The sequence below is a fragment of the Budorcas taxicolor genome, chromosome 11 (assembly GCF_023091745.1).
Source record: "Budorcas taxicolor isolate Tak-1 chromosome 11, Takin1.1, whole genome shotgun sequence".
NCBI lineage: Eukaryota > Metazoa > Chordata > Mammalia > Artiodactyla > Bovidae > Budorcas > Budorcas taxicolor.
This window is the reverse complement of record NC_068920.1, coordinates 35,142,978-35,169,050: the sequence shown is the minus strand read 5'-3', so window position 1 is coordinate 35,169,050 and position 26,073 is coordinate 35,142,978. Positions and strand designations below refer to the sequence as shown.

The window sequence follows — 26,073 nt, the reverse complement described above, 5'->3', positions numbered from 1 at the left end:
AAGGCTTCATATTTTAATATCCACGGGTTAATTTGCCATTCAATTACCATGATCCAATTATATACAATCCAATTACATACATTCAAGTCTCATTTCAGAACAAATGTTAAAATCAACATGTGTACACATCAAATATTGCTGGGATTTGGCAATTCATATCATTTTATTAATAATATGAAGTTTTCCTGCTTGGTCACGTTATCATTTTTTTCAGGTTGCCACTGGTAACTCTTCAGTCAGGAACTATTAATATTTACCTAGAAGAGAGATTGGGCCTTTCTGGGTGGCACTAGTGGTAAAGAACCCGTCTACCAATGCAATAGATGTAAGAAACATGAGTTCAATCCCTGGGTCGAAAAGATCCCCTGGAGAAGGGAATGGCAATGCACTGCAGTGTTCTTGCCTGGAGAATCTCATCGACAGAGGAGCCTGGTGGGCTACAGAGTCTATGGGGTCACAAAGAGTGAAGTCACTTCGCTCGTGTCCAACTCTGTGTGACCTTATGCACTATAACCCACCAGGCTCCTCTCTTCATGGGATTCTCCAGGCAAGAATACTGGAGTGGGTTGCCATGCCCTTCTTCAGGGGATCCTCCCAACCCAGGGATAGAACACACATCTCTTATGTCTCCTGTTCTTTACAATAAGTGCCCCATGGGAAGCCCCTCCCTACATCTAGAGTTACATTATTATAATCATTGATCTTATAAAACTGTATCTTTGATCAGTCGTTTCAAGTCAGCTAATCATCACTACACGTCTAGTAATGCAAGAAACAATCATCTTGTACGGTGTGCTGTGCTAAGTCTCTCAGTCGTGCCCAGCTCTTTGCGACCACATGGACTGTAGCCTGCCAGGCTCCTCAATAGGCAGAATACAAGTAATATAATTACTAGTATTGATAAGGTCATATTTAAGTATTTAAGTGAAGAGCCCGGTATCTCCCCAGATCGCTAACCAGTCTGTTTTGCATCCATCACTATCTTTAAGGGAAATGATATGTTGTTATCATACTCAAAGTTCACCAAAGATGTCTGCAGGTACGAGGTGAGTGGTAGATCATGGTGACCCCTGAAGGACTGACAAAGGAATGTTATCTTCTGAGGACTTATGCAGTTGTCATCCAAAGAAAAGCAATTGATGTTTATGTTTGAGCAGGTATTTCTGCCACTGGGCAGTCTGGCTAATGCAGAATGCCATTGCACCAAGAATGGTAGAGGGGAAGGAGGAGGTCAAAGGGCAGAGAAAAAATTTTATGCTTAAAGTTTTTCTTGGCTTAAAATATGAATTTTATGTCATCCCTTTTATGAAAGATCCAAGAGCCTCTTACAATGATTCAAAAATAATAAGGTCATTCTTTTTTCCAGAGTTACAAAAGTGTCACTTGTACTGCCCAAATCGAAGTGAGACAGCATCTCAGAGTAGGAAATGAAAGGAGCCAGTATGAGATGCAAGTAGTTTTTTAGTATTTATGTATTCTATTTATCTGGCTGTGTGGGATGCTCCTTGTAGTGCATGGACTCTAGTTGTGGTGCTCGGCCTCCAGAGTATGTAGACTCCAGAGTACAGGGCCTTCAGTAGCTGCAGCTGGTGGGCTTAGTTGCTCCATGGCATACGGGCTCTTATTTCCCCAACCAGGTATTGAACCCATGGCCCCTGCATTGCAAGGTGGATTCTTAACCCCTGGACCACCAGAGAAGTCCCCCAAGTAGTTTTAAAAGGCATGAAAGATATGAAAGCACTTATGTACGGTAATGAACTGTACATTTTAAAAAATGATTAAGGTGGTCAATTTTATATTATGCATGAGGTGTTAAGTTGATTCAGTCCTGTCTGACTCTGCAACCCTATGGACTGTAGCCCTCCAGGTTCCTCTGCCTTTGGAATTCTCCAGGCAGGAATACTGGAGTGGGTTGCCAGTCCCTCCTCCAGGGATATTATGCATATTTTACTACAATTAAAATGTTTTTAATTTAATGTTATGGAGAAGGAAATAGCAACCCACTCCAGTGCTCTTGCCTGGAGAATCCCAGGGACGGGGGAGCCTGGTGGGCTGCCCTCTATGGGGTCGCACAGAGTCGGACATGACTGAAGCAACTTAGCAGCAGCAGCAGCAGTATTTAGGAAAGTAAGTTTTATTATTTCTTTTTAGTTTGATCTCAATTTTTTAAATTGAAGTACAGTTGATTTACAATATTACATTTGTTTCAGGTGTACAGCATAGTGATTAAGTATCTTTGCAGAATTTATTCCATTATAAGTTACTATAAGATAATGGCTATAATTTCCTGTGCTATACAGCGTATCTTTATTCCTTATCTATTTTTACACATAGTAGTTTGAATCCCTTAATCCCATATGCCTATCTAGAACAAGTCTGTTTTCTATGCCTGTGAGTCTGTTTCTGTTTTGCAAGTAGTTTGTATTTTTTTTTTAGATTCCACATATAGGTGGTTTCATAGGGTATATAATGGAAAAGTGCCAGGTTTCAACAGACAGGAGTTGGGCCTGCCTGTCTCAACAGAGTCATGAAGTGAATTAAAGGAATCTCTTAAAGTAACACTAGTGCAGGTCATCTTCCCAGGATCTGATGAGTCTCTTTTTTTTTTTTGTCCAGATAATGATAATGAAGACTGATTTTTTAACAACAAAGCCAATTTGATTTGTTAATTGGTGCTCCTATTATCTTTTCTTTTTTCTTTTTTTTCTTTTTTTTTTTTGGCTGCACCAGGTTTTAGTTGTGGCATGTGGGATCTAGTTTCCTGACCAGGGATGTATCCCGCCCCCCTGCACTGGGAGCAAGGAGTCTTAACCACCGGACCATGCTCCCCGGTGCTCCAATATCTTAAAGGTATTTTCCTTATGGTAAAACATGGAGAGCAATGCAGGAAGGGGACAAGTCTGGGGAGGACCAAACGTGGAAATTCCTCTCCTGAGCACCTCCACTCCATCCCTTGTGTACGTAGGTCATGGTTATCGGAACCTGCTAGAGGAGATGGGGGTATAGAAGTGGGTGACGGCCAGTCAGTGTGAGAGGTGTGTTTGTATGGTGTGTAAGTCATAGGGGAGTCCTTCGAGGATGGATCTCAGGGGTGTGAAAGTGTGTGTCGACAGTCGACCTCCTCGGCAAGTCATAACATGATTTCATGGGCAGAATGACCCTGACTGTGCAGATTTGAGTGGTTAAGAGTGGACAGATTGGATTCTGTCTTAAAAGGAGTAGGTTGTTGCTTTTCCCCCTCCGGAAAGACTTCTGCTGTGCCCCCCCTCCCAACCCCCACCCCCGGAAAGAACAGGACAGCGGCTGACTAGTCTCTTTTTCTCCTGTCCCCTCGGGCCTTCAGCCGCCGAAAGGGGGCCTTGCGGGCCTGACCCCCAGCTGGAAGGAAGAGGCGTAAGTCAACTTCCTCGCCGGCAGCACCCGCGGCGGCGGTGGGTGCGCGGGTCTGCGCATCCCGCCCCCGGGCCGGGAAGGGGCGGAGCCGGGCGGAGCCCGCCCCCGGCTGGCCCCTCTTCCCCGCCGCTCCTCCGACCCGCGCTGGCCGCAGTCACCGCCGCCTGCAGGAAGCTGGGAGCGGGATCTTGGGCCGGGAGTGCGGGCTGGGCTGCGTGCACCGGCTCGGCCGCCGCTGCCGGTGAGTGCCTGGGCTGGCGGCGCGGTGCGCGGAGGGAGGCGGGTCAGGACCCGGCTGTTGGGGAGCCCCCGGGCGCAAGCACCAGGATGTCAAGATCGCGACTGTGGGGGCCCCCGGAGGAGCATCGCGAGGTAGAGGAGGAGCCCGGGGGCAGGGAGTCAACATGCCCCCGGTGCTGGGGCGTCCAGGAGCCCTGAAGGCGAGGCAGAGGGTCAGGAACTCGAAGTTGGGGTGTCCCGAAACCCCATCCTGGAGGACTAGGACCCTGAGGTTGGAGAGGTCCCCAGGGGTGCGGAATGAGGGCTGCCCAGTTGGCCTTCTCGGGGCGCCCTCCGCAGGGCGGAGGGGAGCAGAACCCTGGAAGGGAGTGCGGAGAGAGGAAGCCCGAGGCGGGCGGGGCGGGAGACAAGCCCCAGGGAGGGGAGCCCCGGACAGTGGAGGGTGGGGCGACGCGAGTGACTTCTCTGGGAAAGGATGGAGGGGGTTTCGCCGAGAGGGCGGGCGCGGGGAGCGGAGCTGTGCGGAGAACCCGGGGTTCTGTTCTGGAGGATGGGGGATTGGAGAGCTAGAACGCCGCGGCGGGGGTCCGAGGTGGCCCGCGGAGCTGTAGGGCGGGCACTCAGGGAACATCTCGGCCTAGGGCACGCAGCCCGCTCGGTGGGGTCATGGCCATCTCAAGAGGACATCCTCGCGAGGGAGCAAGAAGGGCCACCCTGGACGGGGTTGGGTAGGGACCCTCCACCTAGCGAGCTCGGGCAGCGTTGGCAACTTAAGCAGGGGGACCAGAGAGGGGCGCACCTGGCAGACCTGCGTGGGCACCGCAGTGCCCTAAGCATCCGTGGCCCTCAGGCACAGACTCACAAAAGGGAGACCCGTGGACTGGACGGGCTTAGGGCTGCATTTCATATTTCTGAGCTGGGTTAGAAGTGATTTTGCCCAGGGATCCGATGAGAAGGGTCTGGGCTTATAGCTCAGAATAGCTCTGGAGTGAGTTTTCAAATTGTATAGGTAAGCTCGACCTGTGTGTGTGTGCCTAACTCATAATAAAAGTGTGTGTAATTTTTAGATCCACATGTGCTGCTTGCTTCCTCCTCTTTTGTACTTTGTGAGAGGTTGTTTCTGAGTAAAAACTGGAGGAAAATCAGGAAGGTTCCAGCGTACACACATACAAACGAACCGCCCACAAATGCGTTGCATTCCATGGTCTAGTAAACATGAGTGTTATACTTTTGGATTGCTTCTGTTGGCGAGGGCTCCCTTCAGTGGAGTGAATAGGAGTTACCTGCATGGAAGGTGGACTGCCCTTGACTGCCCTCTTAGGAGGTCCACAGCCTGGACCCACCCCTGAGTTGCTGCACCCTTGACCAGGTCACCTGGTGGGACGCTAGCCTGCTCAGGACCTCAGTGAATGGGCATTCTAGAGTCTGTCTGAATATAAACAAATGACCAGTGCACTGTCTGGTGTATCTTCTTGTTTTTTCCTCCTGTTGTTTGTCTTAGGTGTCTGGCTCTCTTTTACTAGTTAAATAATATTGACATCTTATATTGATGTATTCTATATGGTTAATTATGGGTGGTAATTACCTTAATTATTTGATATAACAACTAATTCAGGAAGACCTAGGGCCTTGGGAATCCTGTTAAGTAGATTTCTCCCTGAGGAGGTTCCTGGGCTTTAAGGGGCAATGGGAGGGGGAGGGAATATGCTCTACTCCTTTTCTTTTCTGCTGTAGATATAGGTCCCTCTTCTAGTATACACTGAGCTTTGAGCTTCCTGGGAGGACCAAAGACTTTTGGCATCTAGTATTTGGCTCAGATGGTAAAGAATCTGCCTGCAATGCAGATCTGGGTTTGATCCCTGGGTGAGGAAGATTCCCCAGAGAAAGGGATAGCTACCCACTCCATTCTTGCCTGGGAAATCCCATGGACAGAGGAGCCTGACAGACTACAGTCCATGAGTTCCCAGAGTTGTACACAATATACAACTTAGCAAATAACAGTTTCACTTTTCACTCTTTAATATGTTGGGCCCATTTTTTTTTTTTTCTTCATGGAGAGGAAAGCTCATCAATAAGTATGCAAGTTAACAGTAAAGTGATCTATTCAATTTCATAGGTATCATTTCAGGACAAGTTTTTTTTCCATCGGGGTGGTCAGAACCTTGCACCAAAATCTGCAGTATCATTATTGCGGTAGCATATTTATCCACTTGGACATCTAGCTAGCTGATTCTTCCAATTCTTTATCCAAATGCTAGAATAAGTACCTAAGTATTTTTACATTCAAATAAATTCGTGTTTCACCCTTTCTTCCTCACCCCTCATCGTGGCAAGCTGTGTACTAATTCTAGTGATGCTGTCATTGCCGAGAATAATTTTGGAGCCCTGCTTTGGAGTTGCCTTCAGAGTTGGCAACACGTTGACTGAATTGCCTCTGTGATGGCAAACCTTCCGCGGTTGGGAAACAGCCAAACGCTTGTGTGGAGCCAACTTGGGTGGAGAATTGGGGTTGTTATAGGAAGTATGTCCATTAAAGTAATGAAAGTCCTCTTCAAGGACTAGCACTTCTACAGGGGTCATCCAGTAAAGAGTATGTGTTTAGGATTGTAAAGTAGTTGCTTTGAAATGCAGCCTTCATTTGATTGTTTGTGCTCTGGTGCATGTGTTAAAAAAAAACAAAAACTGGTCCTAGAGGAGGCAATGGCAACCCACTCCAGTATTCTTGCCTGGGAAATCCCATGTGCAGAGAAACCTGCTGAGCTACAGTCCATGGGGTTGCAAAGAGTTGGACACAACAGCAACTGAGCACAGAGTATTATACTCTGTCATAGCTTATGGTTTGGGGGCTTCCCAGGTGGTACTAGTGGTAAAGAACCTGCCTGCCAATGCTGAAGATATAAGAGACTCAGGTTCCATCCCTGGGTCAGAAAGAGCCCCTGGAGGAAGGCACAGCAACCCACTCCAGTATTCTTGCTTGGAGAATCCCGTGAATAGAGGAGCATGGCGGGCTACAATCCATAGGGTTGCAAAGAGTCGGATACGACTGAGGTGACTTAACACGTACCAACACCTTATAGCTTTGGGGGCTGGAGAAAATCAGCCTTTCTTTCCCCTTCCATGTCCTCTGTACCAGGCAGTTTCCATCCCCTTGTATTTTTTACCAAAAGCAAAATGAACAAAAGACTTGTGTTTTCCAGCAAAAAAGATAGTCAGAAAGTCACTTACCCTATTGGTCATTACCAATAGGTAATATTGGTAATTAGGTATCATTGCCTGATACCTAAGTTTTTACGTGAAAAGATCTATATAGAATCAAGGGGAAGAGAATGATTTCTGAAAATCCATTTTAGTTTTGGGATTCCATAGCACATAGCATGAAAAATTACATATCCCTTTTCTGCCTTTGTTTCCCTAAATTCCATTCCCCCCCTGCTCAGGTTGTATAACCTGAAGTTTCAGTACACCCTTAGCTTGAATCTTGATTTAACTGTGATCTTGGACAAATTACTCATCTCTTTTGGCCTCCATTTTCTTACCCTAACATGAAGATATGATGAGCAGGTACCTCATGGGGCTGTGATGGAGATGAAGTACGATTTGTGTGTGTAGAACCCTGAGATCAGTGTCCCTTACATAATCAGTGCTCCATAGTGTCTGGCTCTTTATGTTATTAAGAGTGTTTATTGATCGTTTTGTATTAAAATTCCTTTTAAGCCATGTAAAAATTTACATGTCCAAGTAGTGATAGTCCCTTTGGCTGGGCTTTGCAAATGAACCTGTCCTCTCAGGAGTGTTTTAAGAGTGACCTTAATAGCAACCATAGCTAGCTACTTTATTTTGAATTCCTATTGGGCTTCCCAGAGGTAAAGGATCCACCTGCCAAGCAGGAGACTACAGTTTAATCCCTGGGTCAGAAAGATCCCCTGGAGAAGGAAATGGCAACCTACTCCAGTATTCTTGCCTGGAAAATCCCTTGGACAGAGGAACCTGGCGGGCTCTAGTCCATGAGGTTGCAAAGAGTCTGACACAACTTAGCAACTGAGCATGCACGTATTTTAAAATATGAAAAGTCCAGTTTTGAGTGTATATTAGGTGTAACAGTTTGGGAAAAAGCTGAAGGAAAATTGTTTAAAAGCTTCTCCTATAATTTTCTCCCTGATCCAATGAAATATTATTTGAATGGCATAGCTCTAGTTCTCTTGGCATATATTGAAAAGGATGATTCTGGGGAACATTTGTTTCAGTTATATTGGAGTTTTGTTCTGTTTCTTCTTTTTTTTTAAGTGATAGAGAGGAAGAACCTGGCACTGCATTCTCAGCTCTTTCGTAAATACCAACAATCACTTTTTACAAATTTATGAATTTTATTATATTCAGTTAATTTTACCTTAATGTTAATAAAATAATTTATGGTTACTATGAAATAGCTGTTTCATAAAATGTTCAACATTTAGTGAGAATTCTCTGTGTTTCAGTGAAGTATGTGCAGGAGACGAGGTATGAGAAACAAATATTTCCCCCCAGAATTTCATATAATGTGGCCTCTTACTTAAGACAATGCATTAGCAAGAACTGTTGGGTGTTTTTTTTTTCTCCTAATGGCTTACAAGGCTAAGTGTTAATATGAATTTCACTATATGTTCCTTTCCCTCAATTTCTTCAGTTCAGTTCAGTCGCTCAGTCGTGTCCGACTCTTTGCGACCCCATGAATCGCAGCATGCCAGGCCTCCCTGTCCATCACCATCTCCTGGAGTTCACTCAGACTCACGTCCATCGGGTCCGTGATGCCATCCAGCCATCTCATCCTCTGTCGTCCCCTTCTCCTCCTGCCCCCAATCGCTCCCAACATCAGAGTCTTTTCCGATGAATCAACTCTTCGCATGAGGTGGCCAAAGTACTGGAGCTTCAGCTTTAGCAGCATTCCTTCCAAAGAAATCCCAGGGCTGATCTCCTTCATAATGGACTGGTTGGATCTCCTTGCAGTCCAACGGACTCTCAAGAGTCTTCTCCAACACCACAGTTCCAAAGCATCAATTCTTCGGCGCTCAGCCTTCTTCACAGTCCAACTCTCACATCCATACATGACCACAGGAAAAACCATAGCCTTGACTAGACAGACCTTAGTCAGCAAAGTAATGTCTCTGCTTTTGAATATACTATCTAGGTTGGTCATAACTTCTCTTCCAAGGAGTAAGCGCGTCTTTTAATTTCATGGCTGCAGTCACCATCTGCAGTGATTTTGGAGCCCCCAAAAATAAAGTCTGACACTCTTTCCACTGTTTCCCCATCTATTTGCCATGAAGTGATGAGACCAGATGCCATGATCGTCGTTTTCTGAATGTTGAGCTTTAAGCCAACTTTTTTGCTCTCCTCTTTCACTTTCATCAAGAGGCTTTTTAGCTCCTCTTCACTTTCTGCCATAAGGGTGGTGTCATCTGCATATCTGAGGTTATTGAGATTTCTCCTGGCAATCTTGATTCCAGCTTGTGCTTCTTGCAGCCCAGCTTTTCTCATGATGTACTCTGCATAGAAGTTAAATAAGCAGGGTGACAATATACAGCCTTGACATACTCCTTTTCCTGTTTGGAACCAGTCTGTTGTTCCATGTCCAGTTCTAACTGTTGCTTCCTGACCTGCATACAGATTTCTCAAGAGGCAGGTTAGGTGGTCTGGTATTCCTATCTCTTTCAGAATTTTCCACAGTTAACTGTGATCCACACAGTCAAAGGCTTTGGCATAGTCAATAAAGCAGAAATAGATGTTTTTCTGGAACTCTCTTGCTTTTTCCATGATCCAGCAGATGTTGGCAATTTGATCTCTGGTTCCTCTGCCTTTTCTAAAACCAGCTTGAACATCAGGGAGTTCACGGTTCACGTATTGCTGAAGCCTGGCTTGGAGAATTTTGAGCATTACTTTACTAGCATGTGAGATGAGTGCAATTGTGCGGTAGTTGGAGCATTCTTTTGCATTGCCTTTCTTTGGGATTGGAATGAAAATGGACTTTTTCCAGTCCTGTGGCCACTGGTAAGTTTTCCAAATTTGCTGGCATATTGAGTGCAGCACTTTCACAGCATCGTCTTTCAGGATTTGAAAGAGCTCAACTGGAATTCCATCACCTCCACTAGCCTTGTTCGTAGTGATGCTTTCTAAGGCCCACTTGACTTCACATTCCAAGATGTGTGGCTCTAGATTAGTGATCACATCATCATGATTATCTGGGTCGTGAAGATCTTTTTTGTACAGTTCTTCCGTGTATTCTTGCCACCTCTTCTTAATATCTTCTGCTTCTGTTACTGGTCATAGCAAACACCTTCTTCCAACAACACAAGAGAAGACACTACATATGGGCATCACCAGATGGTCAACACCGAAATCAGATTGATTATATTCTTTGCAGCCAAAGATGGAGAAGCTCAACAAAAACAAGACCAGGAGCTGACTGTGGCTCAGATCATGAACTCTTTATTACCAAATTCAGACTCAAATTGAAGGAAATAGGGAAAACCGCTAGACTATTCAGGTATGACCTAAATCAAATCCCTTATGATTATACAGTGGAAGTGAGAAATAGATTTAAGGGACTAGATCTGATAGATAGAGTGCCTGATGAACTATGGAATGAGGTTCATGACATTGTACAGGGGACAGGGATCAAGACCATCCCCATGGAAAAGAAATGCAAAAAAGCAAAATGGCAGTGTCTGGGGAGGCCTTACAAATAGCTGTGAAACGAAGAGAGGTGAAAAGCAAAGGCGAAAAGGAAAGATATAAGCATTTGAATGCAGAGTTCCAAAGAATAGCAAGAAGAGATAAGAAAGCCTTCTTCAGCGATCAATGCAAAGAAATAGGGGAAAACAACAGAATGGGAAAGACTAGAGATCTCTTCAAGAAAATTTGAGATACCAAGGGAACATTTCATGCAAAGATGGGCTCAATTTCTTGGAGAAGGCTAAATATATGGATCTCTCAACAGGGTTTATATTTTTTGATATGGATAAATTCTTTCAGGATTAGATCCTGCTATGTACTCATATGCCATAAAAGGAAATAAGGGCTCTAAAATTACTTAGTGAATTGTAAAGTGATAGACAGTCTGCCTTCTCGGTGGGGGCTGGCGTGGGGGATGGAGTCTGCCTCATCAGGTTCAACCAGCCGGGGATGGAAATGTCAGTGAAAGAATTAATCCATAGTCAAGCTAAGAAAGAAATGGAACATTTTATTCAAACCAACCTGAGGATTATAATCTGGGAGACAGTCTCTCAGAGAGGCCTGAGAACTGTTCCAAAGAGGCGAAGGTTGTGGCCAGTCTAGATGTGACTTTGGAGAAGAGGGTACATGCAGTCAAGCACACATCTTGGTAGAGCTATTGCTCTCTGCAAGGAACAGGTGTCCTAGTTGACGGTTTTAGTGCCCTGTAAGTATGGGAAGAGTCTAGAAGCTGGATTCGTAAAATTTTCTCCTGAAAATATGTTAACCACCTGAGGGTCAATTTCTGTTTTTCTGTAGCGCAAAATGCCTCATCCTGATCTTTGCCCTGAATTCCTTTTGAGGTGTACTGCATAGGTCAGTGACCAAAGTGGCTGATGACTTAATCCTTGTAGAATTGATGGTGGACAACATTCTTTATTTTTACAATCCCCTCCTTTTCAGTCTTAATTTTGACCATGATTTGGGAGGCATTTTGTGACTGCTTTGTCTCATGAGGCTAGAAACACTCCTTCCCAGGTTGGGCAAGGATTTCTTTGACAGGCTTCTCTATGTGCTGTTAGTGGACAAGACTCTGTTAACAGTAGCCAGAGCCTCTGGCCAACCTGTAATATGGTCCGGGACATGGTTCCCTCTTGTTGCTTCTTCCCACATCTAGAGTTACACTATTATAATCATTGATTTTATAGAATTGTATATTTCGTCAATCATTTTAAGTCACCTAGTCGACAAAGGTCCATCTAGTCAAGGCTATCGTTTTTCCTGTGGTCATGTATGGATGTGAGAGTTGGACTATAAAGAAAGCTGAGCACAGAAGAATTGATGCTTTTGAACTGTGGTGTTGGAGAAGATTCTTGAGAGTCCCTTGAACTGCAAGGAGATCCAACCAGTCCATCCTAAAGGAGATCAATCCTGGGTGTTCATTGGAAGGACTGATGTTGAAGCTGAAACTCCAATACTTTGGCCACCTGATGCGAAGAGCTGACTCAATTGAAAAGATCCTGATCCTGGGAAAGATTGAGGGCAGGAGGAGAAGGGACGACAGAGGATGAGATGGTTGGATGGCATCACCAACTCAATGGACGTGGGTTTAGGTGGACTCCAGGAGTTGGTGATGGACAGGGAGGCCTGGCGTGCCACGGTTCATGGGGTCACAAAGTTGGACACGACTAAGCGACTGAACTGAACTGAACTGAATCATCATTAATTTTACCAGAGCCTTGGCCACATATTTGGTCATGCAAGAAACAATCATCTTATTCAATAGGAGGAATACAAGTAATGCAGCTAGTGGCATTAATAAGGTCATAAGTAAGTATCTAAGTGAAGAGCTTCCATTAGGTGTGACCCAGTATCTCCCCAGGTTCTCTGACCAATCTATTCTATACCAGTTACTATATTTAAGGGAAATGATATATTGGTATTGTACATAAAGCTCACCAAAGATGTCTACAGTTAGAAGATGAAGGTGGGTCATCATGACTTCTTAAGGATTGACAAAGGAATGTTATCTTCTAAAGAGTTGTGTGACTGCCAGAAGAAGCGCAAGTGATCTTTCTGACTGAGCAGGGATTGCTGCCATTGGGAAATCTGGTTAATGCATAATGCAGACGTACAATGACCAGGGGATGGGAGGGAGGAGGCCAACGGTCAGAGAAAAATTTTATGTTTAAATTTTTCTTGTCTAGCCTTAAAATGTCAGTTGAAATAAATGTCAGAAAATAGTCAGGGGAAAAAAATCCCAGGGGAATTTGGGGGGAGCATGAATACATGTATATGCATGGCTAAATCCCTTCTCAGTTCACCTGAAACGATCACAGCATTTGTTAATAGGCTATATCCCAATAGAAAACAAAAAGTTAAAAAAAAAAATCCCAGAAAGTTCCAGAAAACAAAACTTGAACTTGTCATGCCCAGGCAACTACTTACACAGCATTTATTTTACATGAAACAGTTACATTGTATTTACAGCTATTCACATAACATTTACATTGTATTAGGTAATGTAAGTAATCTAGAGGTGTTTTAAAGTATGTGGGTGGATGTGGGTAGGTTACATGCAAATACTGTGCCAGTGTATATAAAGGACTTGAGCATGCACAGATTTTGGTATGCCAGGAGGATCCTGGAAGCAATCCCCACAGACACTGAGAGGCCACTGTATGACTGTAGGATGGGGCTATTTTTGTTGTTTATCCCTTCTATAGCGGCATTTGGCCTTTGCTCCGTCTCTGTTCTGAATGGTATTTCACACCCAGGAAACAATACCGCAGGGTGGTTGAGACTAGAGCAGGTGTTCTTAATAAGGAGCAGGGGCAATGATTTTACATCCCTTTCACCCCCAGGCCACCAAGATAATTGGCAATGTCTAGAGATATTTTTGATTTCCATAGCTGGAAAGGAGAGAGATGTCACTGGCATCTAATGGGTAGAGGCCAGAAATGCTACTAGATGTTGTATAATGCATGCGATAGCCCTTCACAGTAAAGAATTTTCCAGGTAACTCAGCTTGTAAAGAATCCCCCTGCAATGCAGGAGACCCCAGTTCAATTCCTGGGTTGGGAAGATCCACTGGAGAAGGGATAGGCTACTCACTCCAGTATTCTTGGGCTTCCCTGGTGGCTTAACTGGTAAAGAATCTGCCTGCAATGTGGGAGACCTGGGTTCGATCCTTGGATTGGGAAGATCCCCTGGAGAAGGGAACCCACTCCAGCATTCTGGTGTGGACAGTTCCATGGACTATATATAGTTTATGGGTTCACAAAGAGTTGGACATGACTGAGCGACTTTCATTTTCATTTCAAATGGCAGTGGTGCTGAGAGATCCTGAACTACATTAAGGGATCTGGAGTGGGGACCAACTTGTGTTAGCATCCTAGAATGACCCTGGGTGAGCTCCTTAAAAATGCAGGTCTGAAATGCTGTTGTGCAATTGGATGGGATAGTGTATATAATATACTTAGCTCACAGAGTTGCCCAGTAAATGGTAACTCTCAGTATAATGTCTGGTTAGTCAGTCCAGGGACTATGCATCAGACATAGCTTTGGCTTTTGAACCCATGGTGCACAGATCCAGGTCAGGTTTCCTGATCCCATCCATGTGTCCAAGAGTAGGTTGGGCAGGGACACAGAACCACCTGTGTCTGTGGTTCTTTCTGCATTCTGGTTCTGCTCTCGGTGGGCTGCGGTTGCCTCCAACCAGGTGAGCAGGGCAGTGCTTTGGACCTGTTTTCTGGAGGGCAGAGATGAGCTGAGGCTGGAGAAGCTTTCTATTTCCTCCTTCACACTTGGAAGGAGGAAAAGGCTAGGTGGTGAAGTCCTCCCCACACCCCACACCCCCCAACTTGTCTTCTGGGCTCTACTGGGACCCCTAACCTCTCACAGGCACAACTTCCTCTACTGTGTGAGCAGGCCTGGTGTCTGGCAGTTGCTCTTTACTTTTTCTTAGCCTCTTCTACTCAAGCAAAAGTTCTTGGAGGGTCCTTTCACTTTCAATGAAATACTCCAAGTCCCCTGCAGGTTTTGCTCTTCGTGGGCCTTCTTGGCCATCTGGGGAGGACAAAAGAGGCCGCCCATGAAGCTCAGGCCCCGCTTTGACCTTCCTGCTTGCTGTGTTTTTTTTCCTGGTGCACTTTGAGCCAGAGAAGTGAGTGGTCCATTCAAGCAACCAGAGGCGCCTCAGCGGGATGGGGGTGGGATGACATTCCGAGAGTGTTTAGCAGACCCAGATGTAAACAAATGGAGTGGTTTTTCAGCTGTGAGCTAGAAACCATCAGTTCTGTGGTTCTCAGTCCTGGCTGTACAATAGAAGCACCTGGGGCTTTCTAAGAAGGCAGATGCCCAGGCCCCACCCAAGACAGTTGATTCAGACTCTCAGTGGGGAGGGCCAGGGCATCACATTTTTAAGGTGCTCCTGAGATTCAGAACCATGCCTTGTGAAATTAATGACCTGCATTTAAGAAAAAGGAAGAAAGAGAGAAGAAAACAAAAGAAAAGGGAGCCAAACTAAAAATGAGAGTAACGTAAGTACCGTTTTGTTAAATGTTTGTTTTATGATGAATGTATCACCTGCCTGTGATGTAAAATTTGTTCTTTCCAAAAGGCTGTAGTCGAAAGAGTTTGAAAACTTTATTTTAAAGCCTTCAGTTCAGTTCAGTTCAGTTCAGTCGCTCAGTCGTGTCCGACTCTTCGTGACCCCATGAATCGCAGCACACCAGGCCTCCCTGTCCATCACCATCTCCTGGAGTTCACTCAGCATATTGGGCACCTAATGACCTGGGGAGTTCCTCTTTTGGTATCCTATCATTTTGCCTTTTCATACTGTTCATGGGGTTCTCAAGGCAAGAATACCGAAGTGGTTTGCCATTCCCTTCTCCAGTGGACCACATTCTGTCGGACCTCTCCACCATGACCCGCCTGTCTTGGGTTGCCCCGCAGGCATGGCTTGGTTTCATTGAGTTAGACAAGGCTGTGGTCCTAGTGTGATTAGATGGACTAGTTTTCTGTGAGTATGGTTTCAGTGTGTCTGCCCTCTGATGCCCTCTTGCAACACCTACCATCTTACTTGGGTTTCTCTTACCTTGGGCTTAGAGATATTTAATTAATGTTGGCAAATTGCCTCTTGAAATATTTCTGTATATGTTTCTGCTAGACAGTTTTCTCAGTGCTTTTATATACCTTGTCAAATACAACTTCTGCAGTCACTCTGTGAGCCATGGAAAGCAGATATCATTATATTGATTTCTTTCATACAGATGAAGGAAATCTGGGGCTGGAGATAAGAGAGATTTGTCAAAGTCACAGTGAGAAAAGGGGCAAAATGGACTCAAACCCAGGGCTTCTGATTACTGCTACAAGGCTCTGTCCACCACATCTTTGTCTCTTCTGATGGAGTTGGAGCATGGCCTTAATGCAACTTCAAATACTGCATCAAAATAATAACTATTGACTGAACACCTACTGATACCAGGAAACAGAGTTGACCCTTGAGCAACCTGTGGGTTAGGCCCTCCTTGGGTCTGGCCTGGTAGTTCTGGCTGAGAAGGAACCTGAACAATGACCCTGTGGAGTGAGATTGGATAGACTTCCCAGTAGTCTGGGAAGCAAAGGCTATTTTGTTCATTTGTTCATTTATCCACTCACTCATTTATCAGTATTAATGCCTTACCAGGGCTGGGGTCTATGCTGAACATGAGTAAAGATGGAATGTTGAACTCAAATGCAGTCCCCGCCCTTGTGGTGAGTACTTAAGGGAGGATGCTGTGCTTCAGAAGCAGATGAGGAAAGGATTCCTTAAGGCTTTCTCATACCTGCGCACAGAGCTGAGGCAAAGCTCAGGCCATGTGTAAACAAAAGTACAAACAGTTGGTTGTACTCAGGAGCTTAGCATGGAAGAACAAGACCTCATGTTAGCCCACATGACATTCAGAACCCCACGTCCCCAAAGGTGGGGAACCACATTCTGCTGGAAGTCACCTGGGTTGGATGATCAGGTTGAGTTAAGCCTGGGGCTTAGGGTGTGTCCTCGGAGTGTCTGGGAGGGTGCAAGCTCCAAGCCATCTAGATAACTAATAAACTGTCCCTATTCTCTTATGTGGACTCCATAACTCAGCAGACCAGTGTTTGTTGAATGAGTGAATTAATAATGATTATAAAGAATGGTCATCTGTAATAAAGGTAATGGAAGATGTCAAGATTTCAAGGCAAGCACACCCAGAGAAGAGTCAAGTTCTCCCCACTTTCCAGGCTGAGCTGGTTCCTGGGACTGTAAGAACCTAAAGGCAATCAGAGCTAGGGTTATTGATTTGAGTTTTTGGTTGGTCTTGACATATTAGAATTAAGGGCTGCTGCTGCTGCTACTGCTAAGTCGCTTCAGTCGTGTCCAACTCTGTGCGACCCCATAGACGGCAGCCCACCAGGCTTCGCCGTCCCTGGGATTCTCCAGGCAAGAACACTGGAGTGGGTTGCCATTTCCTTCTCCATGCATGAAAGTGAAAAGTGAAAGTTGTAAGAAACGCCGCGGGAAGAAAGAGCCACCCCTATGGACCGTTGATCAGGGCCTTTTATTGGGTGGTCGCTCTCGGGCAGAACTCCCGGGGGCGGGTGAGCAAGGAAGCGAGGGGGGTCTGCGAAGCAAAGGGAGTCTGCGAGGTATGAGGGGTGGGGAAGTGTTTTATAGCCCGGGCCGGGCTCCCATATAAGGAAGAAAACGCGGGCTCAGCGGTGATTGGTGTCCAAGGGCTCCGTGTCGGCTCCTGATTGGACGGCTTGGTTGTCGGCCCGCCTCCGGGGCTTGTCTGCGGCTCTCTGCCAGGACATGTCCCGACATGCCCGGGCATGCCCAGGCATGCCTCAACACGCCGACCTTGCCCTGACCTTTCAAAAGTGAAGTCACTGAGTCGTGTCCAACTCTCAGCGACCCCATGGACTGCAGCCCACCAGGCTCCTCCGTCCATGGGATTTTCCAGGCAAGAGTACTGGAGTGGGGTGCCATTGCCTTCTCAGCATTAAGGGCAGCGACATTTATTTCCGCTTATGATGTTGTAGTCCAGAATTAAGAAAAGCAAGCAAGAAAAAACTCAATTCTTTTTTAAAAGTATTTTATTTATTTATTTGGTATTTGTGGGTCTTAGTTTCGGCATGCAGGATCTTTAATCAGCATGTGGGATCTACTTCCCTGACCAGGGATTCAATCCAGGCCCCCTGTATCAGGAGTGCAGAGTCTTAGCCAGTGGACCACCAAGGAAGGTTCCTGCCCCAGCCCCCATCCTAATTTTTAAGGAACAGATAATTTGTTGCTTTTCACCAGTAACTTGAAGCTATGTATTTGCCCTATTCTTAGCACCTGCTTTCTGGAGGCCAAGAGAATTTCCCAAGAGGTTCAAGATCAATCCATAGCACAGAAACTGGGAGAGAGCTACTGTTCCCCAAACCACTTGAAGATGGAATAGAAATACTCTGCTGAATGTTGCCTGTAGGTCATACTTTTTGTGAGAAATAAAACTTTGTTGGTGAAATCTCATTTTCCTTTTAGACTCAAATTGCTTGTATAAAATATGGAAGAAAAAAAGAGGAGGATGTAAAAATCAATGTTGAGTGTAATGGCTCTTGAATTAGAAAATTTAAATTCTCCATGGTATATTTCACCCTGTCCAGAAGATTCATTCCAGGAGTTCGATCTTAGCTTTTCTATTCCTGCACTTAAGCAAGATGAGGGCATCAATATTGTTTTCTTGAGTTGCCAGGAACCCTAAGCCCTTTATAAAGTGGCATTAGTTAGTTTCATGCATGGACTCCTGCTGGGATTGGAATTGGCTGCAGTTGTAGAATGTCACCCAGACAGACAGGTTCAAGTATAAAGTGCCGAGAATTTCATTGAAACTGGGCAGCATTTCAGGCAGGTAGAAACTGATTCGTCAGATCTCATTGTGCTGAAGAGGTTCAGATTAATTCATGAAATGCATGCACAATTCTGTCCCATGAAAGCAAAAGAAAATATTAGACTATTTATAGTTATGTGGCCGTGATATGTCTCATGGCCTGGAGGACCATTGTGTCTAGATACATTAACCTAATTACACAGGATGTAATAATAACAATACACTCGTGTGTGTGAAGGCATACTGAAACACAAAATACCTGCTATTCTGACGAATACCTACTATATTGAAGATTCCTATGTGCCAGGCATGGTGCAGTGCAATGTTTCTTTACGTTGTCTCTACTCCTTGAAACAAATTTAGGAGAGAGAGATCCCAGTTTACCAATGAGGAAAAGAAAGGAAGTGGCTTGCCCAAGGTCACTATAGTTAGAAAGTGTCAGAGCTGGTTACAGATTTGTTATTTGTGAAAGGGCCTGTGGCAGATGAGTTTGTGTTTAATTTAGGGCTCCTTTACAAAGCTTCTATAGCCTGGAATGGGTCCAGGGTGGGATTTCCTGACTGCTCAGCTCATCACCCTATATAACAGATTCTAGAAGGTGGGAGTTGCTAAATTTATATATGTGGTTCCCTGAACCTACTGGAAGCATTGACTCTGGGGGCAGGGGGTAGGGTCTCGGGGTGGTGCACTGAGCTTTTTTTCACGATTTGCTATGCCTACAAAACCACATATGTGTGTGTCAAATAGCTGCACAGACCATCAAAACTTGGCAATCCTTTCTTTTAGCGCCGGTTATAGTAGCTTCATTTGGAACCACCTGCCAGCTCTTCTAAACTCTAACCTGAGATTAGGTGTAACTGACTAAATGATACAGGGTCATGAATCATTGAATGGATGTGGTTGACTTACTTTCAAAGCATGGAAGACTAATAATGCTCACTGTGAAACAAGTATGATGGGACTTCCCTGGTGGTTGGGCTTCCGTCATAGCTCAGTTGGTAAATCATCTGCCTGCAATGCAGGAGTTCAGTTCAGTTCAGTTCAGTCGCTCAGTCTGACTCTTTGCGACCCCATGAATCACAGCATACCAGGCCTCCTTGTCCATCACCAACTCCCGGAGTTCACTCAAACTCATGTCCATCGAGTCCGTGATGCCATCCAGCCATCTCATCCTCTGTCGTCCCCTTCTCCTCCTGCCCTCAATCCCTCCCAGCATCAGGGTCTTTTCCAATGAGTCAACTCTTCGCATGAGGTGGCCAAAGTATTGGAGTTTCAGCTTCAGCATCAGTCCTTCCAAAGAACACCCAGGACTGATCTCCTTTAGAATGGACTGGTTGGATCTCCTTGCAGTCCAACGGACTCTCAAGAGTCTTCTCCAATACCACAGTGCAAAAACATCAGTTCTTTGGCACTCAGCTTTCTTCACAGTCCAACTCTCACATCCATACATGACCACTGGAAAAACCATAGCCTTGACTAGAGCCGGGTTCAATTCCTAGGTCAGGAAGATCCCCTGGAGAGGGAAATGGCAACCCACTCCAGTATTCTTGCCTGGAGAATCCCATGGACAGAGGAGCCTGGTGGGCACAGTCCATGGGATCGCAAGAGTCGGACATGACTTAATGACTAAAACACACACAGCACATCCTCAGTGGTTAAGACTTGGCACTGCTACTGCGGGCGGTCTGGAACTAAGATCCCATGCTTCACAGTGCAGCAAAAAAAAACCCACAAACAAACAGGTGTGATAATGAAAATGCTGGGCAACAATGGATGCCTTGAGTGACAGTGAAGATCTCAGCTGCAATCCCCTGACCCGCCACCTTGCTTGTCCCAGAGCCTACCCATGTCTCTAGAGAGGCTGGCATCCCTGTCGTTTGGACCTGGAAACGACAGCCTCAAGGCTTCCTCTGACCTTGAGCAGATCGTATTAGTTGAGCACATGTTGTGTGCAAGCAGTTTTACCTGTACTTTCATCTCTCTCTCTTAAGCTTACTATTATGGAACATTTCAGGCAGAGGTGGATAGAATGGTAGAATATACCTCCATGTGCAACCATCCCACAACTTCAACAGTTACCAACTCATGGCAAACTTCTCTGCATACATCTTACCTCCAGATGATTTTGAAGCAAACCCCAGCCATCATATCATGATCTGTGAGCATTTCAGCGTGTATTTCTAAAAGATGAGGACTCTTTTATTGTAATTCTTTAAATGTCAACAACCCTGTTAGTCAGGTACCTCCATATCCTTATTTTATAGGTGAAGACAGTGAGGCACAAGGAGGTTAAATTATATGCCCAAGGTCATCCAAGGCAAAGTCTGGATTCAAATCCAAGTTGCCTAACTCCAGGGCCTGTCCTATTAAACACCATATCCTGTTAGGGTAGCCATTAGACCCCTCTGCTGTAGCTAATCCTCCACTACAGAATTGGATTCTGGAAGTGGAAAAATAGACCCCTAGGGACAACACTATTGATTTCTATGAATTCAGTCACCCAGTCATTGTTACAGGTAGGGTCTACTTAGGTACACAGGGACAGAACGGCTATGAAAGTCTTAACAATTGTCATTTCCAGGTATGAAAGGATCGACCTGAAATATTCATGGATTCTCTTTGGGCAGCAAAACTGATACAGCAGTCAAAAACCTTGATTGTGCTAGTGTTTGAAAGGGTGGAAAAGCCCATAATGAAAAGGACTTCACAGAAAATATGTTTGTCATGGTGCTCTGGCTGCCAAGGGGAAGTAAAAGGTTTCTTTTAAAATGATTTTTCCTTTGGTTTTTCTCTCTTGGCAGAAGGAAACTGTCTTCCCACTGAGTCTTTTCAGTTTGTTTCTAGCATAGCTAATTGTGTTTATTTGTCTCCAGAATCACATGCCTGCCTCCTCTCCCTTGCCTTTTCTTAAGGCCTCTTGCCTGCTGTGTACTACGTTTGCTGCCAAAAACGTTCCTCTCACCTGGGAGCAGTTGGCTGACAACGCAGAATAGATGTTGGGAGGCCCGCTGTTTCTCCAGAGGCCTGACCTGGCCTCTGGCGTCCAAACCCACCTCAGGGGAGAGGCAGAGAGATTATATAAGCTTGCGGGGAAAGGAACCCTGTCATTTGCCTTGTGTGTGCCCATTTGGTCCATCAGTGTTAAGAACAGAGCAGAAAACATGTGGTTACTATTGACTGATCTAAGAGCTTTGCTAGCTCAAGTTCAAGAAATTAATTCTCCATTTTTTCCCCTATCAAAATGAGCATCACATTGATGTTTTCTGTTTAATACTTTTCTTTGGCTTTGGGAATCGCTGACTCTTTTTTTTACATCTTAATAAAATTTTTTATTTCTTTTTGGTTGCACTGGGTCTTCATTGCTGTGCAGGCTTTTCTCTAGCTGTGGCGAGCGGGGGCTACTCCTCATGGCAGTGCGTGGGCTTCTCCCCGTGGGGGCTTCTCTGGTTGCAGCACACGAGCTCAGTCGTTGTGACATGAGCAGGTCTTAGTTGCTCCACAGCACGTGGAATCTTCCCAGACCAGGGATCGAACCCGTGTCCCTACATTGACAGGCGGATTCTTATCCACTGTACCACCAGGGAAGTCCAGGAGCCGCGCCCTTTTAAGTGATTCTCAAATCTGTTTCTTTTCCTTCCCTGTTCCCTGTGAAGTCTAATAGCAGAAGCCATATAACCATAGGAAAACCACCCGGTCCTTCTCAGTCCTCTCACCTATGAAGCTCTGAATGGTGGTCCTTGTCAGGGTGTAGGTGAAGATGTGTCTAGAAATTCTGCCTTTGACTGTCTCTAGGAACACCAGTGAGGACCTCTGCCAGTGTCTTTTTCAGGGAACATCTATTTTCCTTAAAACTGTTGTAAAAACATCAAAAAAAATTTTTTTTCATGACTGCTGTGACTTCTACTTTTTGAAAAACTAAATTAAGGAAAACAGTAGACTGGGAATTGCTAGCTCTTTGACATACAATCAGCTCAGGGATGGCAAATACATGGCTTTGTGCCCTGGCCCCTCCAGAGCCTGGGGTTGGTGGCAGACTTGTACATGGATCACAGAAGCTTCCCTGGAGCTCACTGGTGAGGTGGGGGAAGGGGTGCCTCTCAGTGCAGGACCCCAGGAAGCCAGTTACCAAGGGTTGACACCTATTTGCCCTTTCCTAAGTAAGTGATCTTTAAAGCCCTTCCCAGACTAAAATGGGTCACATTAGGTCCTTAACAGCTAGGGACCAGCTCTCCTCTTTTCCCAAGAATCAGATCAAAGGGAGGAAATGTGTTACCACTCAAGAACACTAAACCCTTTCTGGAAAGCAGATGACAGGGAAACGTTTTAACCCTGATGGTTCACAGAGGAATTGGAGGTGCTAACTCTCCCTTTCCGACCTGTAGTGGGCTTGTGCATTGGGTTTGTAGTTTGGTTGGTGAGTCAGTGAGACTAATTAAAATCATCCTTTTTATGGAGAACCAGAATGTTTAATGCCCGCTGGGGAATATAAAGGAAATGGGAGCCCACAGCCTGTCATTTAGGAGTTCCTAATCCAGTAGAGCCGTTGTATTAATATTAAGCTGAATTGAGATTTCGTGCAGTTTAATGAGTTGCAAGAAGGAGAAACTTAGTGCCTATTTATAATTAACTCACTCTCAGCTGACTAACATCCTTTTGAAGATATTTGGAGGGTGTGAAGATAGTGCCTATGAAGCAACGGGACTTCTTTGACAGAAGATATGATAAGTATTTATGATCATATTAAAGATAATGGACTGGCCTACTGCTGCAGACCCGGCTACCTCCAGGAAGATTAACAGAGGAGGCCAAGCTGCTCTCTGGGTGGTTAGGATCAGGCTGATGTGCACAAGTGTGATTTTCTCTTGTTTTAATCCACAGCACATTCTTTTACATGAAAAAGTCAAGAAAAGTCTTTTTTGCAAGAAAGAGCTCATTCTGGAGTGCGCTGATTTACCAGCAAGGACCAGCAGAGGTACTTCTCCGTTTTAGAAGTCTTGGCTGGCTACTGAGAGCCAAAGAAGGGAAAGGGGGGAACCTTATAGATCAAAGAAAGCATTACACTGGCCAAGTATTTTAAAGGTATTTCTTAAAAAAAATCAGGTTAGATTTAGAATCCTTCTCCTCTTAAGTGTGTACTTTTATCTGGCAATGCTTATCTAAATCATACTTAAGCTGAAATCTCTTCTAGCTTACTATTTTGGGCTTCCTAGGTGGTGCAGTGGTAAAGAACCTGCCTGCCAATGCAGGAGGCACAAGAGACACAGGTTCAGTCTCTGGGTTAGGAAGATCCACTGGAGAAGGAAATGGCAACCCACTACAGTATTCTTGCCTGGAAAATTCCACAGAGGAGCCTGGCATGCTATAGCCCATGGGGTCACAAAGAGTCGGACACAAGTGAGCACACACACACTATTATTTTTTGCTTTCTCCATCTTTTGTTGGTTGGTGGTTTAGTCACTAAATCGCATCCGACTCTTTGAGATACCATGAACTGTAGCCCACCAGTCTCCTCCTCCGTCCCGGGGATTTCCCAGGCAAGAATACTGGAGCGGGTTGCCAGCTCCTTCTCCAGAAGATCTTCCCAACCCAGGAATCGAACCCACGTGTCTTCTGCATTGCAGGTGTTCTCCTGCATTACAAGTGGATTCTTTACTAGCCACCAGGGAAGCCTTTTCCATCTTCTAGGATGTCATGTAAAAGTAAGCCAGAAAACAAACATTATTTGGGGTTGTTATTCAGGAATGTCCAAACTAGCTGAATTCTCTGGAGTGGGAGAAGTGGCCTGTAAGGCTGAAATGGCGAGCTGGAGAATAATTGCAACTTTTCAGTAGATACTAGGATCCTTTGTGGAAGGGAGCACTGGGGCAGTGGAACTGCAAGTACTGCGCTGACCTTGAGTTTTCTCACAACAATAAGTGCTTGTCTCTTGCCAAGACCATATGATCTGCGGAACTTGCTCAAATAGCTTCTGGCTGGTACTGTGGCTTTTGTTTTCTACTGGCACCCTGGGACTTGAGAACGCACTCCTTGGAGTTTAAAATCATCTCATTTGAATGCTGACCGGATGGTGGGCTTATATAATTGGCTATTAGATACTGGATAAACTTAAAACTTGAAAGGGACACTTTCTAGACCCGTATTTATCTTGTCTTAGGCTTGTAATGACATTCATTTTTTTTTTCAACTTTAATTCAGAAATATCAAGCCATTGGCCTTTAGCATTCTCAGTTTACAGATGGCGCTACTAGTGCCAGAAGGATTGTGGTTTATTTTTAAGTATGTGATTCATTTAGTTTGAGGAGAGGATTTGGGCCTTCTGCTTTCCAGCTTACTTTGCCTCCAAGATCAATACAGCCTCCAAGAGGGAAGAGTTGTCTATTTCTTAATGGCGTTTAGAATGGAAGTGCCTTGTTGGTACTAATGACAGTGTACCTACTTCCGGGCTTCCCTGGTGGCTCAGACGGTGAAGAGTCTGCCTGCAATGCGGGAGACCCGGGTTTGATTCCTGGGTCGGGAAGATCCCCTGGAGAAGGAAATGGCAATCCACTCCAGCATTCTTGCCTGGAAAAGCCCATGGACGGAGGAGCCTGATAGGCTATGGTCCATGGGGTCGCAAAGAGTCGGACACAACTGAATGACTTCACTTCACTTTACCTACTTCCATGTAGCTTTGATTAATCAAGTCTTCAGTTAAACTAATACTGACATATTCCATTTTGAAGGAAAAACATCAAAACACAGGTAAATTAGGTCCTGTTAGAACTTTTATTTAAGAATAACCTCCCAGTAAAGCCCTAGGTTCACTGCAGACATGGTCCAATCTTCTTGACCATTGGTACTTTCGTTACCCAAGCTGCATCGGGACCACTGGCATCCAGAAGATGAAGGACCTGGACAGTTCTGATTATCAAAATTATTGCTTCCACATTTAGGAACTAATGCATTTTAGAAGGCTCAGACGGTAAAGCATCTGCCTACTATGTGGGAGACCCGGGTTCAATCCCTGGGTCAGGAAGATCCCCTGGAGAAGGAAATGGCAATCCACTCCAGCACTCTTGCCTGGAAAATCCCATGGATGGAGGATCCTGGTAGGCTACGGTCCATGGAGTTGCAAAGAGTCAGACACGACTTCACTTTTTCACTTTCAATAAATGAAGTTGAATTAGAAATCATTTCCTGAATAGTGCAGACATTCAGGACATGGCCTCTCGAGTGAGCCTACCTGGTTCTGGGTTCTGGCTCTGCTACTTCCTGACTGGGTGACCTTGGGCAAGACTCTTCACCTCTTTTGTCATCTGTACAATAGGTAGAAAGAACAGATCCCATTTCATAGAGTGGTAAGGAGTGATTGTGAGTTACTAATATGCAAAGAACTTAGAATGGTGCCCAGCACAGAATAAATGCTCCACATATGAGTCATTGTTCAGTCACTAAGTCTTGTCCAACTCTTTGAGACTTTATGGACTGCGGCACACCGGGCTTCCCTGTCCTTCACTATCTCCCAGAGTTTGCTCAAACTTATATCCATTGAATCAGTGATGCTATCCAACCATCTCATCTTCTGTCGCCCCATTCTCCTCCTACCCTCAATGATAATTATTGGCAAGTAGTTACAGAGGAGTGAGATGAGGAAAAATTATATCTCTGGTTTCTGACTTGAGCACCTGGTGAAGCTATTTACTGAACAGGAACAAGGAACATGGGACAGAAATAGGTTTAGTGAAGAGACTAAACCTATTGTTGATCGTGTTCATTTTGTTGGTTGTGTTCATTTTGAGGTATATTTGTTATAGCTGAGCAGAGATACCACATGGACATTGAATATGCCTCATTCCAGTTAATGACTAAGTTTTCT

General features: G+C 45.1%; 1 protein-coding gene across 1 annotated transcript in view; it reads left to right on the top strand.

Moving 5' to 3' along the window:
* The first annotated feature begins 3,546 nt into the window (after positions 1-3,546).
* Positions 3,547-26,073, top strand: part of PAQR8 (progestin and adipoQ receptor family member 8) — a 42,357-nt gene continuing 19,830 nt past the window's right edge. The window contains exon 1 of the mRNA XM_052648769.1: positions 3,547-3,634. The gene's annotated coding sequence lies outside the window, so the exon portion shown is untranslated. The remainder of the gene's footprint in view (positions 3,635-26,073) is intronic.